A 16,073-nucleotide genomic window follows, 5' to 3' on the forward strand; every position below is an offset into this window, starting at 1 on the left:
TAGGAAACATTTCACCTATCTTATCCAATCCTGGGCAATGCCGGGTATTCTGCTAGGAAACATCCACCTATGTCATCCAATCCCGGGCGACGACGGATATTTTGCTAGTACATATATCAACCTATCTTATCCGATCCCAGGCGACGCCAGGTATTCTGCTAGTACACCTTGGTTTTACAGTTGTAAAGCACACACTTACTGTGCGCCATTATTCTGTTTGAGTAGATCCCGCCATCGTTTGCATATCGACAGCGGGGCTACGATAAAAGGATGAAATTAGCCATGTTCCATTGGACCTCATCATGTTTCCCAAACGCAAACAGGCTGCAACCAAAGATGTAAGATTCATAATAATAAAAAAACTTCGTAATGCGGTTGTAGACATTCTGTCTTAATAAGTAAACCTAATTCCTAATGTTTTACAAATGTTCTATACTTCATCCACGACTGAGATCTGAAGTAAAAAAGGCATTAATGTTAGCGCCAAAGTCTCCTTATTAGAAGACATAATGAAAATGAGTCCTTCCTTCTCCGCTGGTTTGGAACGAACTGAAAAATCTGAGGAGGAAAAAGAAATTGGCGCCAAAGGCATTCGACCAATCAAATCGATTGATACAATGGCAGTTAGGGCTTGTACTATGATGGAATAATTTCTTACAGATTCAAATAAAAATAATTAGTTCATTATATTCCGTGACCATTATTTGATAAATACTGAAAATTTCATTAAAATTGGTTATTTCCTGATTTTTGGTGAATTTTAAAGTAAAGGGAAGGGTCAAAATGTTTGTACATTTTGTGCACCGGCATTCATTTTGCCCGTACCTAGAGATTAGACTTTAGGGAGTGGAGTTAATTCCTGTAATGTCCTGGACTCTGATGATTTTGCGGTGGGTGTTTTAGTTCTGTGCGGTTCTAGGAGGTCCATCGTCCCAGGCTTTGTCTTCTCTCTTTGGGAAGGCGTTAGTTTATTGCTAATCGCCTGAGGCGCCCTCACTGTGGAATGCCTCTGCTAGGGGCGGGGGGCTGACTTCTCAATCCCACTTTCCGACGGTGGTATCTTTGCTGTGGGAGAGAACTAGAGAATCCTTAGTCAATATAGGGAAAAACCTTTCCATACCATGGCGATTTGTATCTTTGCCTACTGCCAGAGTGCCCCGTTTTGGGAAGCTGGATTATTACCCTACATTAAAAACGACCTTGTGTCACATTTCGTTCTCGCAGGAAAGCAAACAAGTAAAAAGAGAAAAAAAAAAAAGTAAAAAAAAAAAAAAAAAACCCGGTGTAAATCGATTCGATGACCTCTTCGCCTTTATTTTAACAAGGACATTTCTTCCTTCAACACCGGTTAGAGTAATTTCTTTCTTCTATTTGCGTCCTTCGTGTTTTGAATTAATTGTGTGTGTTTTTTTAATCGCGAGAAAAATTATAAGGTAAGTAAATATTTATTAAAATATATATATTGCTTGCTCAAAGAAAGGCGACATGTCAAACAGGGAAGATAAATCGTGAAATAGGAGAGATTTTTTTAAAAATTAAATTGTCAGGTGAAAATGCCGAATAGTTAGAAACCCACATCCTTACGAAGGTCTTGACGAAATACTCTCCCTCCGCGTGTTAAGAATGGCATTCTAAATTATAATATTATTTCAACGCGGAACAATGAGTGCATAAAGTACCAATTTAGTTAAGCAACAAACAGCAAAAACAGTACTTGGCAGACCTGAACGATAGGTGTATCAGAATTTGGGGAGGAATTTAGGGGTAAAATCCATTGAGTGTGTACGGTGGTTATATGAGAAAATAAAGCTGTGTACGCATTATAAATGTTTCTTTTCTGTGTCTTACATTATACAATAGTACATTAGGTGTCATTTCGAGTTAAAAGTTTATTTACTGCATCCATCTGAACTAGAGAAAACCATGATCTAAACGTGTCTCGTCTAAATAACTAACGATAATATGGCCGATCAGACGGAGACGGGTGATCAAAAAGTCAGATCGAGTGTACCGGAAACCAAAATAAGACCAAATTGACAACTGGCCTTTTTTTTTTTTTTTGCTTGAACTTTGCGCTTTTCGGATTATTTTATGTTTTATTTTCTTGGTGGATTTTCTTTTGGGGGGTGGGGTTGCCAGAGATTATAGTTATAGGTAAAAACATTAGAAACACTTCAAACATTTGAGAAGGCACTTAAACCGTAAAAAATAACGGTAACATAAGTGCATAAGCACTAAAATTGGTTTTGTTTTGTTTGTTAGTTAAATCCGTCTAAAAAAACAATAAAAATAAAAAATAATCCGAAAACCGCAAAGTTCAAGCCAAATTGAAATTTTTATTTATTTGTTACGTTTGAATAAAAAATAATTATTAAAGCAAAAACAGTCGTGTTCTTGTCGAGTAAGTTTTTTTTTTTTTTTCAAGAAAATAAAAGGTACTCATTTTTGTTTAGAAGTTGTCAATCTTATTTCGGTTCCGGTACACTCGATCTGACTTTTTGATCACCCGTCGCCGTCGTCTGGTCGGCCATATTAGATATTCATCGTTAGTTATTTAGACGAGACACATTTTAATCATGATTTTCTCTAGTTCAGATGGATGCAGTAAATAAACTTTTGACTCGAAATGACACCTAATATACTATTGTATAAAATAAGACACAGAAAAGAAACATTTATAATGCGTACAGAGCTTTATTTTCTCATATAACCACAATACGCTTTCAATGGATGTTACCGAATTTTTGACACCCATAACACGAAACTGCGAATAAAATATAAACAACTCGTAATTTCTCCTTTTAAAGTGAGTTATTTTCTATATGGAATATACTTCCAAAATAAACTATTAAAGTTGTTTAAAAAATAATAGAAATATTTTTTTTTTTTATTTTAAAACAGTGTTTACAAAGTGCCGGTGCGCCTTGATGCAGTCATTTTTTTTTTTTTTTACGTAATGAAATCAGTTGAATTTTACGAGTTAATTTTTTTTTTTCAATTTTTAAACTTTAAAAATCTATCAAAATTTTTCTATTGATTAAATTTTTACAATATTTTCAGGGTCAATGTAAAATTTTATGCTCTTTTCAATAAACTGAATATAATATTTTAAACAAACGTTTTTACCCCCCGCATTTTGAAATGTCTATTTAAATTTAAATAATTAATTAATGTATCAAAGTTTTATATATCACAAATTGAAGATAAAAGATCAATAAATAAAATATTCAAATTTAAAATAACAAAAAAAGTGTTTTCTTGGAAATTTACCTGTAAAATCCAAAGTGAAAACCTTTTTTTTTTTAAACTACGTTGATTTTTTTTTTTTTAAGTGGAAGTTTATGTTATGCTTAGATTGTCAAGTAAATATTAGACGCTTACGACAATTTTTTTCTATTTCATTCAATGTTTTCTTTTTTTAGATATTTTAAAAAAAAATTCACTCCATAAAGAAGTATTAAAATATATTAATCAAAAACTCATGTATTTCATTAAGAGAATTAAAAAAAAATTTTTAATCGGCAGAGTGTTTTTTGTTTTTGTTTAACGGCAAAAACTTATAAGTGAATGTGTTCATTTTTCAACTAAGGAGGCCCAAACATACTAATTTTGGTTTACAGCACGCAATAGAAAGAGACATTAATTATTGCCCTTAAAAGCCACCGGAAGATAAACGCGAAGAACATCAGATATTTGTCTCCCTTTATTTGAACGGTGAAAAAAATCTGAGTTTGCGTTTCTTGTAATCTTTGTTTAAAAAAGTATTTTATTTAAAAAGGACATGGAATATAAGTATAAATATGGATAAATTCTTAACAATGAACAATAGAAGTATTCATTGAATAGTATTTTTTATAGGTAAGTGATTTTTTTGGAATTTATATACATTTTTTATAATCGAAGTAAAATTTCATTGATTTTCTTTAAACCTTTTTTAAAGAAAACCCAATTTAAAAAAAAAATAATAATGCATAATTTGCTATTAAACCTGTTATATTTTTTAACTTTTTGGTCTTTGATCCTTTAATTTAAAAAAAAATTAGAGTTTGAATTACATTTTTCAAGAAATTATAAGCTTTAAAAGACAGTAAGTCTAAATATTCCAGTGTTTACCACAAATTTTTAATGGCGATTTCTGACACTGCTACCTGAACGAGCTTTGCGGTCAATCACGAAAAAAACCTGTCTTGCTTAATCCACTGTGAAAAATTTCCCCCACTCTATATCTGTGCCTAAATCAAAGCGCGAATTCCATGAACAAAGCTTCTTTCTTAGAACTGCACGCCTGTGGAACTCTATTCCATCTGCCTGCTTCCTACCGGACTAAAACTTGGATGTCTTCAAGTCCAATGTTAACAAATTCCTAATGAACCGCCCCCTTAAGTAAACACTTCATCAAATCTCCACACTAACGTAATGTACTTGCAATAACCCTTATCCCTGAGTGGCTTCCGGGCCTTGATAAGTGGTGATCACTGTGTAAAAAAAAATCAGCACAACGTTGTCATGCGTCCGCTATGGTGTAAAAATTTATAAGGGAGAACGAAAAGAAATTGTAATTCAAACTGAAATAATTTATTAAAGAAAAGGTAAAACTTGCGGAGAACACTCTGTTTTACGGTTGTTGTAAAAATTGAACGGAAATTTAAATTTTCTTCCGTTTTAAATTCGGTACATTTTTACATTACGTCCAACTCAACGTTCACATTCGACACTTTGGGGGCACAATAATAATTAAAAAAAAAAAACGATCAAAACGGAACCTAATTTTAATGTCCATTCCATTTTTACAACAACCGTAAAACAGAGCATTCTCCATAAGTTTTCGCAAAGAAAAATTCATAAGGAAGAACAATCGCAAAGTGAGGTGTAGGGCCAGGGGGCTTGGTCGACATTCACCAATGCTTGATATCACAGTCGTGATGTGAGCATAGATAAATGTTTCCCAACCCCAAACTTAAAAATAAAAAGGTTGTCAGAAACAGCATTAAGGTGAAGACGATTTTAAAAGTTTAGTATATGACATTTATTTAACAATAGAAAGAAATTATGAATCATGTTATTTGTGTTGACATATTTTTATGTGTGCGTATGTTGATAAATATATATGGAAATAATTTTGTGTTTACTGTAAACTTTTTATGCAAATATTATGCAAGTATAAATCATGTAGAATATCTGCATGAATATAATTACACGTTATAGTTAACCTAAAAAACTAATAATTAAAATGAATGTTTAAAAGAATATGCAAATTAGCTAGATCTTTTGCTAGTGAATGCAATTCCACAACCCATATATAAGAAAATTGTATTTTCTTTTTAAATAAATAGAAAAGTGTGTTTTTAATATGAATATCAATACACGCAAAAGAAAAACGAATTTATATATATTTGTATAGATAGATAGATTAAACAATGTGAATTGCCTTCACTAGCAAAAGATCTAGATAATTTGCATGTTCTTTTAAACATTCATTTTAATTAATTCCCTCTTAGTTTTTTTTTCGGTTTTCTTATAGGATGATCATCTTTAGTTAACTATTACGTGTAATCATAATCATGCAGATATTCTACATGATTTATATTTGCATATTTGTGTAAAAAGTTTACAGTAAACACAAAATTGTTTCCATATATATTTATGTATACGTATATATTTTTGTTTACTTTATCTATTATATCTATAAAAGTGGGCGTGTCTGTGTTTGTGTGTGCATTTCCCTACACAATAACTCTGTCAATTTTAAGTCTACAGACTCGAACTTTGATATACAGAGTACTGAGATTTGGGAAAATCTTTGTGATCGGTTTTCGGCTTGAAATGTGGCTGTTAAGGGGTCAAAGTTCAACGATTTGACCTTTGAAAACTCTACCAAACCCCTCTGCCAATTTTGTCTCTAAACACTTGAAATTTTAGACATGGATCAAACTTTTTAATTTGATTTTAGCCCCAAAACAATAAATGTTAAGGGGTCAAAATTGGGGTCGAAGTTTAAAAAATTTGACCTCAGCGGTCTCTACCAAATTACTCTATCAATTTTTGGTCTAAATATTTGAAATTTTGCATAAAGTGTATTCAAGCTTTTTAATCGGTTTTTGGGTGAAAATTTGGCTGCCAAGGAGTCAAAGTTCAAAAGATTTACCTTTGCAGTCTCTAGCAAACTATTCAGCCAATTTTAGGTCTTAACATTTGAAATTTTAGCTGTAGGTTAACTGGACATGAGCCAAACTTTTTAATATACATATACATACACACATAAAGTTATGAACAGTACATAGGGCCCGAGCGAAGCCGGCTGAGCTGCTAGTAAAAAAAAAAATAAATAATGCAAGATGAAGTTTTAAAATGATGAAATGTGTTTTATTTTATAATTTATATTTAAAATCATTGAACAGTACAAAGTAAAATTCTGTGTACTTATGTATTTTTTATACCATGTTGAAATAATAATGTTTTTATTTTGAAAGCCATTCTTAACATGGGGAGGAGAGGTGCTTTGTAACTATCCTGTGCTTCCGCCTTACAATTGAATAATAAAAAAAAATATTGTGAAACTTGAATTTAACCTGAGAAAACTATTTACAAAAAGCGAAACAGCACCCCCTCCTGTATTACAAACCTGGTGTACTGCTTACCTTTCCCTTAATTCGGGAAAGTGGTGATTTCACAGTCACCCAAGCTCTTCTCTATTATATACCTCCAAAGAGAATCACTCGTGGGGCCAGCACCCTCATCCTGAAAAAAGAACTCCTCGCTACAAAAACATCTACAAAAAGTTGTAGATGGCCTATGCCCTTCCAGGGGCTCAGGGCTATGGATGGAAAGAGAATCACTGTACGGCACAATCACGTTAACACACCGGATCTCACCAGATCACCAAAGTTAAGCAACATTAAGCCTGGCCAGTACCAGATGGGTGACCATTTGGGAAGGCTAGGCGCTGTATGTACCTTCTGGGAAGGTTGGGCGTGGGTTCAGCACCCTCACCCTGTAAAAAGAACTCGCTACAAAAACATCTACAAAAAGTTGTAGATTGTCTATGCCCCTCCAGGGGCTCAACGCTATGGATGGAAAGAGAATCACTGATTTTTTTTTTCCATTATCGATGAACATTATCTTTTTTCTTTTTTTTTTTTAACACAGTAGTCACCACTTATCAAGGCCCGGAAGCCACCCAGGGATAAGGGTTATTGCAAGTACATTACATTAGTGTGAAAATTTGATGAAGTGTTTACTTAAGGGGGCGGTTGATTAGGAATTTGTTAACGTTGGACTTGAAGACATCCAAGTTGTAGTCAGGTGGGAAGCAGGCAGAGGGAACAGAGTTCCACAGGCGTGCAGTTCTAAGAAAGAAGCTTTGTTCATGGAATCCACGTTTTAATTTAGGCACAGATAAAGAGTGGGGAAAATTTTTCACAGTGGATTCAGCTAGACGGGTGTTTTTCGTGAAAGATTGGTGAGGGGGGACCAGAGATTGGAGCTCAGACGAGTACCTGCCATGGAAATAACGATAAAACAAGGATAGGCTCGCAACGTCTCTTCTGTGGGAGAGATTGCAAGGTAGAGAAAAGGGCATCCCTCACTAAGCCACGAAGTTTATTTTGTACTCTGTCAAGGCATGATAGGCTGTTTTTAGCAGCTCCTGCCCAGATATGGCAGCAGTATTCCATCCTTGGACGTACTTGGCTTTTATATAGATAGAGAATTGTATCAGTTGTGAGATATCTTCTGGAGCGGTAGAAGGATCCCACCATCTTTCCAGCGACCTTGGCAACAGACTTGATGTACGTGTTCCATTTCAGATCAGGAGTAAAGGTCAAACCCAGAAGCTTGTCAAAACATGGGGCCTCTCCCAGACGAGAGCCATCCATCCCAATTGATGCCAGATGGGGATCAGAGCGTTGATGATGTAAGGATAGGAGCTTGGTTTTGGATGCATTAAAGGTAACTAGCCACGTCTTCCCCCATTGAACCACGCGCTTGAGATCAGAGGAGAGAGAATCAGAGAGAACTTTGTGGCAATTGATTATACTCATGAGGCTTCCATTTTACTGATTTAGAGTCTGTCTCAGAATTTGGGACAGCAGATCCACACGTGTCTTGTCCTTACAGGCCATCTACGAGGTGCTTTCAGTAAGTTTCCAGATTTTTTGCTTCAGACTGCTTTTGAGACATCTTTCATGAATCGAGCATCAGTTTTTGAGTGGCATAAGAGATTCAAGTAAGGCAGGAAATCTGTGAGAGATGATGAGAGGTGTGGGAGGAGTAAGTAAGTTAGGACACCAGAGTTGATTGGCTAAATAAATAATTTCATTGATAAGGACTGTTGTGTGTCTATAGAGACAATAAGTTCACAGTTTGATGTCAGTATGCAAACTTTACACACAATTATTCACAACAAATTGGAGATGTGGAAGATTTGCGCAAAGTTTGTTCCAAGCATGCTCCATCCGTGTCACAGACTATTTAATCAAGATGCGCATCAAGACAGTTCTTCACCCTCCCTATAGTCCAGACCTGTGGTTTTTCGTTATTTTCTAAGCTCAAAGAAAACCTTAGAGGTTGTCGTTATGATACAATTGAGGAGATGAAAGCGGCTGTGACAAGGGTCATTGGCACGCTTACACAAGAGGACTTTCATGTGGTCTTCCAGAAGTTGTTGGAATGGTACAAGTGCATTGCAGCCGGAGGAGATTACTTTAAAAGGGACTTGAGTTTCATGTGTGTACTACCAATAAAAGTGCGCATATGAAAAAAGTCTGAAAACTTATTTAAGGCACCTCGTATTTGATCTTTTTTTTTTTACATAGGGGTCACCATTTACTAAGACCTGGAGGCCACTCGAGGATAAGGGTTACTGAGTGTACAGTAGTCAGTGGGATAATATAGTAATCGTTAGTAGTGGAAATTTTGTAAATTGGATTACTTAAGCGAACGGTTCATCAAGAATTTGTTTACATTGGACTTGAAGACAACCAAATTGTAGTCAGATGGAAAACAGTCAAACGGAAGAGAATTCCACAAGCATGCAGTTCTAAGATCTTGCACTAGTTATTCTGATTCTGACCCAAATTCTGGCAACATCACATCAGCATCTTGAAATTATATATATAAATGTGTGTGTATGTGTGTGTTAGTATTTTAAATAATTAAAAGTTACTTTCTTTTAAATATTAAAGATGTATAAAACTGTATCTAATTTGTTTCAGTTGTTGACAGTGTTTATTTTCAGTCATTAGCTTGATCTCTGCTAACTATTATGTCAGCAAAACCCCAACCATGTGTTCAAGGAAACCAAACAGGTGATCTCTCTTGTATGCCTAAATTTGATTAATTCTACCAAAATTCCACAGCTACTTTAGAATTTCTAAATCAACTTTTATTTAATTTCAACTTAAATTTCTCACAAAACATTCCAAGCTGTAAATACGCACTTTCCCAAATCTAATTGTTATATTATTCTAATAATAATAACTAGCAGAACCTGTGGAAATTCCACGGTAGTTGAAAATTTTTAATAAAATGAATAAAAAAATTAAAATAAAACAAATAACGACGAATTTAAAACAATCTTTTAGCAAATTTTTTTTAATGTTTAGAAACTAACAAGAATTGAAATGAAAAAATTTAAAATTTTTCAATAAAAATTTAAATTTTTTCAATAAAAATTTAAATTTTTTCAATAAAAATTTAAATTTTTTCAATAAAAGTTAACACAACACATTTTTTTTCTGAATATTTTTTATATAAATTAGAAAAAGAACAAATTTCAATCCACTTGCGCATATTTTAAATTTTAAAAAGAAACTATAATGAAAAACTTAGTGTCCTTTCAACTTGACGTTTTTAATTATAAAATAAAATAGCCAATTTGAAACTAAGTAGGCAGCCATGTTTTTTTTATTTATTTTTGGAGAAGATCTTTAACTGATAAAGAGCAACCATAAATGGAGGTAATTTGTTTCTCATTAAGTAATGTTTGTGATAAAACGGGCCCCAACTCTAATTAGGCCCTGTTTCTTAGTGTTTTGTCTGAATGAAATAAGACTTTGGTCATAACTAGTTTATTATATTCAAAACATCACATCAAAACTCTAAGGTCTTTGGCCTTTTTTTTTCTCCGTTGACTGTAAAATGCTCAGAAAAACAATTGAATGTCCTCTGTTTTTTTTGGGGGGAGGGGGTCACCCTGTAGTGCTTTTTTTGTGAAACTGGACGTACAGACAAGTAAATTAATATTTAGATTGACCAGGTTACCAAGTGTTGTCCGATCAATATCTAACAATAGTAGCAAGGCATTTATTCATGGTGCTTTCCAAAATAATCTTGTTTTAAAATTCTCTTAGTTTGCTACGTAGTTGTCAAAAATCTGCTGTGTAAGACACATGCTTTTCCATCACATGTGTTGACATGTCTGCTTGTCCTGTCGTCACATGTGTTTCAAATCTCTGATGCTCCTTCCACGCAGGTTCTTTTTTTTTTGTTTTTATTTCCACTGCTATATTTTCAGCTTATCCAATTGCACAGAATCGTCTGACCATTTTTATGTTAAAGGTTCGGATTGTATCGCATTTAAAAGTTCTTCTTGCACTAACTCTTCCGAATCCTGGTTGCACATGTGGTTCGCTGCCATCAGCATGTGTATTTTTTTCTTTCTGCTTTTTCTTTTCCTACTCTTCATCCACTGGTGTCAACTCGCACACTAGCAAGGTCATTTGCATACATGTTATACTGCTGCTGCTAAATGTGTGTCTCATGGGTGTCAGTGCTATGGCTTACTGGATAAAAGTTGGCATGAATAACTTCTAGTAGTCATCAGCAGAGTTTTTTTTATTGTTATTTTTTACAAAAGAATCACCACTTATTAAGGCCTGAAGCCTATTCGAGGATAAAGTTTAATGAGTGTACAGTAGTCAATGGGACACTATAGTAGTAAACATTGGTAGCGGAAATTTTATGAATTAGATTACTTAAGGGGACGGCTCATCAAGAACTTGTTTACATTGGACTTGAATACGACCATATTGTAGTCAGTTGGAAAGCAGGAAACTGGAACAGTTTCATGGGCATGCAGCCCTAAGAAAGAAGCTTTGTTCATAGAATCTATGTTTAGGTCTAGGCACAGATAAAGATTGGGAGAAATTATTGATAGTGTTTTCAGCTAGACGAGTGTTTCTCATGAAAGTTTGGCGAGGGGGGTGGTCATAGATTGGAGCTCAGCCGTGCACTTGCCATGAAAACAATGATAAAGCAGAGATAGACTGGCAACATCTCTTCTGTGAGAAAGAGGTTGCAGGGAAGAGAAAAGGGCATCCCCTACTAGGTTACAAAGTCTAAGGCAGGATAAGTCCTTTCTAGCAGCTCCTGCCCAGATGTAGCAACAGTACTCCATCCTTGGACGTACCTGGCTCTTATATAGGTAGAGAATTGCATCAGCAGTGAGATATCTACTGGATTGATAGAAGGATCCCACCATTTTTCCGGCAACCTTGGTAACAGATTTGATGTATGTGTTCCATTTCAGATCAGGAGTAAAGGTCAAGCCCAGAAGCTTGTCAAAACATGAAGCCTCCCCAAGACATGAAATCTACGTTTAGGTTTAGATACAGATAGAGTGGAGGAAATTATTGATAGTGGTTTCAGCTAGACGAGTGTTTTTCATGAAAGTCAGGCATTTACAGTCAGGCATTTATAGGGAACATGAACTGGAATAGATACATTGAGAGCATTGCCAAGGCTGCTGCGAAGAAGGTGGGCTCTCTCTACCGTGCTAGAAAGCTACTTACACCTGAAAGTATCCTGTACCTCTACAAGGCCACCATTCGCCCATGTATGGAGTACTGTTGTCACATTTGGGCTGATGCATCTGATACTTGTGTCTCATTCCCTGACAGGGTTCAAAATGGAGTCGGCAACCTGATAGGTCCTGAACTGTCATCTAAGCTTCAACCTCTGTCCCACTGATGAAATGTTGCATCCCTCTGCCTTTTCTACAAGTATTTTAATGGTGAATGCTCTGACGAACTACAAGCACTTGTACCCCCTCTACGTGAATACCCCTGACAAAACCGACAAGCAACTAAATCCCATACCTTCACAATAGAGATCCCTAGGTGTAAGAAAGCCTTCTACTACAATAGTTTCTTCCCCAGAACTGCTAGACTTTGAAACTCCCTTCTGAGATTCTGCTTTCCCAACTGTACTGACATGCAGAAGTTCAAATGTAATGTGAACAAACATCTTGCTACTCATCTCTCTTCATAATACCCCTGCAACTTATGTCCCCGATAGTAGTCCTCTACTTCAAAGTGGCACTGTGCTTTGTTTGGGGTGAAAATTGAATTTTAAAAAAAAAAAGAGGAAGATCATAGATTGGAGCTCAGCCGAGCACTTGCCATGAAAATAATGATAAAACAGAGACAGGCTCGCAACATCTCTTCTGTGGGAAAGAGGTTGCAGGGAAGAGAAAATAGCATCCCCCACTAGGCTACGAAGTCTATTTGGTACTTTGTCAATGCAGGAAAAGATCTTTCTAGCAGATCCTATCCAGATGTGACAACAGTGCTCCATCCTCGAACATACTTGGCTCTTATCCAGGTAGAAAATTGCATCAACAGTGAGATATCTACTGGAGTGGTAGAATGATGTCACTATTTTTCCAACAGCCTTGACAACAGATTTGATGTACGAGTTCCATCGTTCTTTTCCATGATTACAATTGAAAAACTTTGATGCGACCTTGACCTCTCTATTACTCAATTCATTTACAGAGGGGTGAGTAACTGTATTGATCTCTACCTCGGCTGCCATGGCTTGTCCCTAATCTTTTTCAGTATTAGTTATCGTGTCTCAGTTATCCTTCCGTTTGCAGATGAGATTTCTTCACAATGAATGAAGCTTCATTCTTTTATCTGGCCACACCCAGTCTTTCTCTCTCTAAATTCATACCTCTCCTATTTTACATATTTTCTCGTATGTTACCTCTATACCGGATATAGCTGTTTTCAGAGTCATGTCTGTCCTTGCCACAATAAACATAATGATAAGCTGCAAATTCATTGCATACTATAATAGACATATTGTAGAAAGGTTGGAGAGCAAGCTATATAATTAAGTATTGCTCTTAGAGGGAACTAGGCAGTTCTAAAGATTGAGACCCTTCAGGGCTTCAAAGTTCTGTCTGACCTCTACAAAGAAGTATAGCAGAAAGATTTTATATAACGAAAGACTAGATACTTCCATGGCGATTGAAAGAACGGTGTAGATCTGAAAGTGAAACCAAGCACAAGAGACATAAATAAAAGTGCACATGTTCTTCCTGTTGGCTGCGGTCTTGGATATGACCTTAAATTATAACCGATGGTGAGGCCTCAGCTTGCAGGCTTTGGAGAGTTTGGAGCCACCCCTTAATTGCCATTGCTCCCAGGTCCATCCTGACCCGGAGTGGTAGGACCTGTTAGGATCCCAACTGTGAGTCAAATAAAAACCGACTTGAAAAAAAAAACTAAATATATTCTATCAAAAACTTTTTCTTCAAAATAACTGGATTCGGCATTAAAATAACCTGAAAAGGGTTGATATGCTGTAAAACAAAAACAAACAACCATTCTGTTCGCTGCGGAGAACAAACTTACCCGTGAAGTGTTGATAGAAGACGTCCAGCTATATGTGTTGAGAGATATCAAAGCATCAGTGTCCCCAAGACTGAGAAATATACTGAAAATTGCAGACTAAACAGAGGTTGCATTCACCAAATTTGTAATTTCTCTTTTAAAGGTGGGTTGTTTATTTTCTTTATGGATTATACTTCCAAAATAAACTATTAAAGTCGTATAAAAAGTAATAGAAATATTTAAAAAAAAATAGTAATGAAATTAATTGAATGTTACGAGTTCAGTATTTTTCAATTTTTAAATTTAAAAAATCTATCAAAATTTTTCTATTGATTCTATTTTTACGATATTTTCAGGGTCAATGTGAAATTTTATGCTCTTTCCAATAAACCGAATATAATATTTTAGACAAACGTTTTTTTTTAAATTCACGCCACCCCCCATTTTCAAATGTCTATTAAAAAGTAAATAATTAATTTATGTACCAAAGGTTTATATATCACAAATTGAAGATAAAAGATCAATAAATAATATATTCAAATTTAAAACAAAAAAGTAGTGTTTTTTAGAAATGTACCTGTAAAATCCGAAGTTTAAAACCCTTTTTTAAAAGAAACCACGTTGTTTGTTTGTTTTTTTTTTGTTTTTTTTTTAATGAAACCTTGTCCTTGCTCCTTTAATTGAACAAAAAAAAAATTAGGGTTTGAATTACATTTTTCGAGGAGTTATAAGCTTTGAAAGATAGCAGGTGGAATTATTCAATAGTTTTCACAAAATTTCTGACACTGACCGCATAATCATTCTATACTTCTATACTTGCAAACCAGAACGGAAGCTCTGGGAAAAAAAGATGAAAAACTAAGTTTACCATTCCATGTTAATCATGAGTGGTGCGCATGCAATGAACAAAACCATAAGCAACCAACATGTTTATTTACTAAAAAATTATCAAAGAAAGCAACAATAGCAAAAAGATAGTCACATCAGACATAATGTGCACATATCCGAATCTTACAAACTAAGCAGCAAAAAAAAAGTGAGATTTGTGAATCTATTTTTAGTAGCCATAAGAAGAGTGAAGAAAATGGAATCTGAAAATGAAAAAGACATTGAATAAGAAACGTAATCAAAATCCTGTTGAAACGCAAGAAAAAAGTAGAGGGTTTAGGGGTCACTGGTGAAGCTACTGCTCACCAAAGTAAGGGAGAGCTGAGAGAAATAAATGCCTCCATTAAAGACACAGAATGCCATTTCCATCGATATTCTCATATGCTATTTGCTATTTAAGGAGATGACCATTATATGTACAAGAAATATTATGGGAAAAATAATATTGCCAAATTAAATGTTCATGATGTATAATTATTCGTGTTGGGATGATTAACTCGAATCTGGAATTGAAAAACACAATTTTTAGGAATCAGTATTTCAAATCATGAAATATTTTGCACATTTTCTGATGACAAAAACGATTTCCTTCAATTATCCTTTTTTATTTGATTTTCTTTTAAAATAAAATCTTCTATTGTTTATCGTAATAAATATTTATTGATTTTAAACAGTAAAGCTTCTTTCGTTTTTTTTACACGGTGGTTACCTTTTATCAAGGCCTGGAAGCCACTCAGGGATAAGGGTTATTGCAAGTACAGTAAGCTATAATCTACAGATCACTCCTCCATAATCCGTTTTTAAAAAAAAATGTTGGTACTTGTGCGGATTTCAAACCGAACATATCTGGGCATCCGCTCAGCTTTGCCCAGAACATAACACTCAGGTTTGTCTGTAATCTGACATAAGATGCCAATCAGCCAATCACTGTATATGGCAATGAGCAGACAACTTTCGGATAAATATTGAAGAGAGAAAGATGTAAAATAAATTAAAAAAATAAAACTAGAATTTATCAATGTTAACCAAACAATTAAAGATGTCTGAAGAAGTAGTTTTTTTTTTTTTTTTGTTGTCAAAGTAAGGAATTAATCAGATCCCGAAAAGAATTACATTACATGTGACGTTAGATGCATCATTGCAAAGAGAGTCTCCATAAGCGATGGGTGTGGCTAGCGGGGCACAAACCTTTTCTTCAAATTTTCTATGAATAATAAAAGGAAAAATGGCGGTTCTGACAGTTGAACCTTTTTTAAAACTTTTTCTTCCAACTTAAATGAAAAATACTTGAAAATAAAAAATATCTTCTTTGAACCTTTTTTTAAAAAACTTTTAAAAGACAAAAAAATACATAATTTGTTTTAAAAAAAGAACAAATGTTTGTTATCTATCAAAAATTTTTGAAAAACACAAAGACAATGGTTATAGTAAATTCCCCTGCATAAAAATATGTTTGGCATGAAACATCCATAATATAAATCTCACCTGTCTGTTTAAATGTATGTATGTATGTATGTATGTATGTATGTATGTATGTATGTCTTGAAAAAACTTTCAACAAAGGCGATG

At 34.5% G+C, this 16,073-nt stretch overlaps 1 protein-coding gene across 3 annotated transcripts in view; it reads left to right on the forward strand.

Annotated features, from left to right (window-relative positions):
• Positions 1–16,073, forward strand: part of LOC145269518 (uncharacterized) — a 101,584-nt gene that overhangs the window by 76,050 nt on the left and 9,461 nt on the right. The window contains exon 1 of one of the 3 annotated variants that reach the window (XM_080125271.1): positions 210–1,433. The exons of the other annotated variants lie outside the window; for them this stretch is intronic. The gene's annotated coding sequence lies outside the window, so the exon portion shown is untranslated. Of the gene's footprint in view, positions 1–209; positions 1,434–16,073 lie in introns of those variants that run through there. 3 annotated transcript variants of the gene reach the window in all.

This window comes from Euprymna scolopes, chromosome 45, assembly GCF_053919585.1.
Source record: "Euprymna scolopes isolate OS-2025 chromosome 45, ASM5391958v1, whole genome shotgun sequence".
Classification (NCBI taxonomy): Eukaryota; Metazoa; Mollusca; class Cephalopoda; order Sepiida; family Sepiolidae; genus Euprymna; species Euprymna scolopes.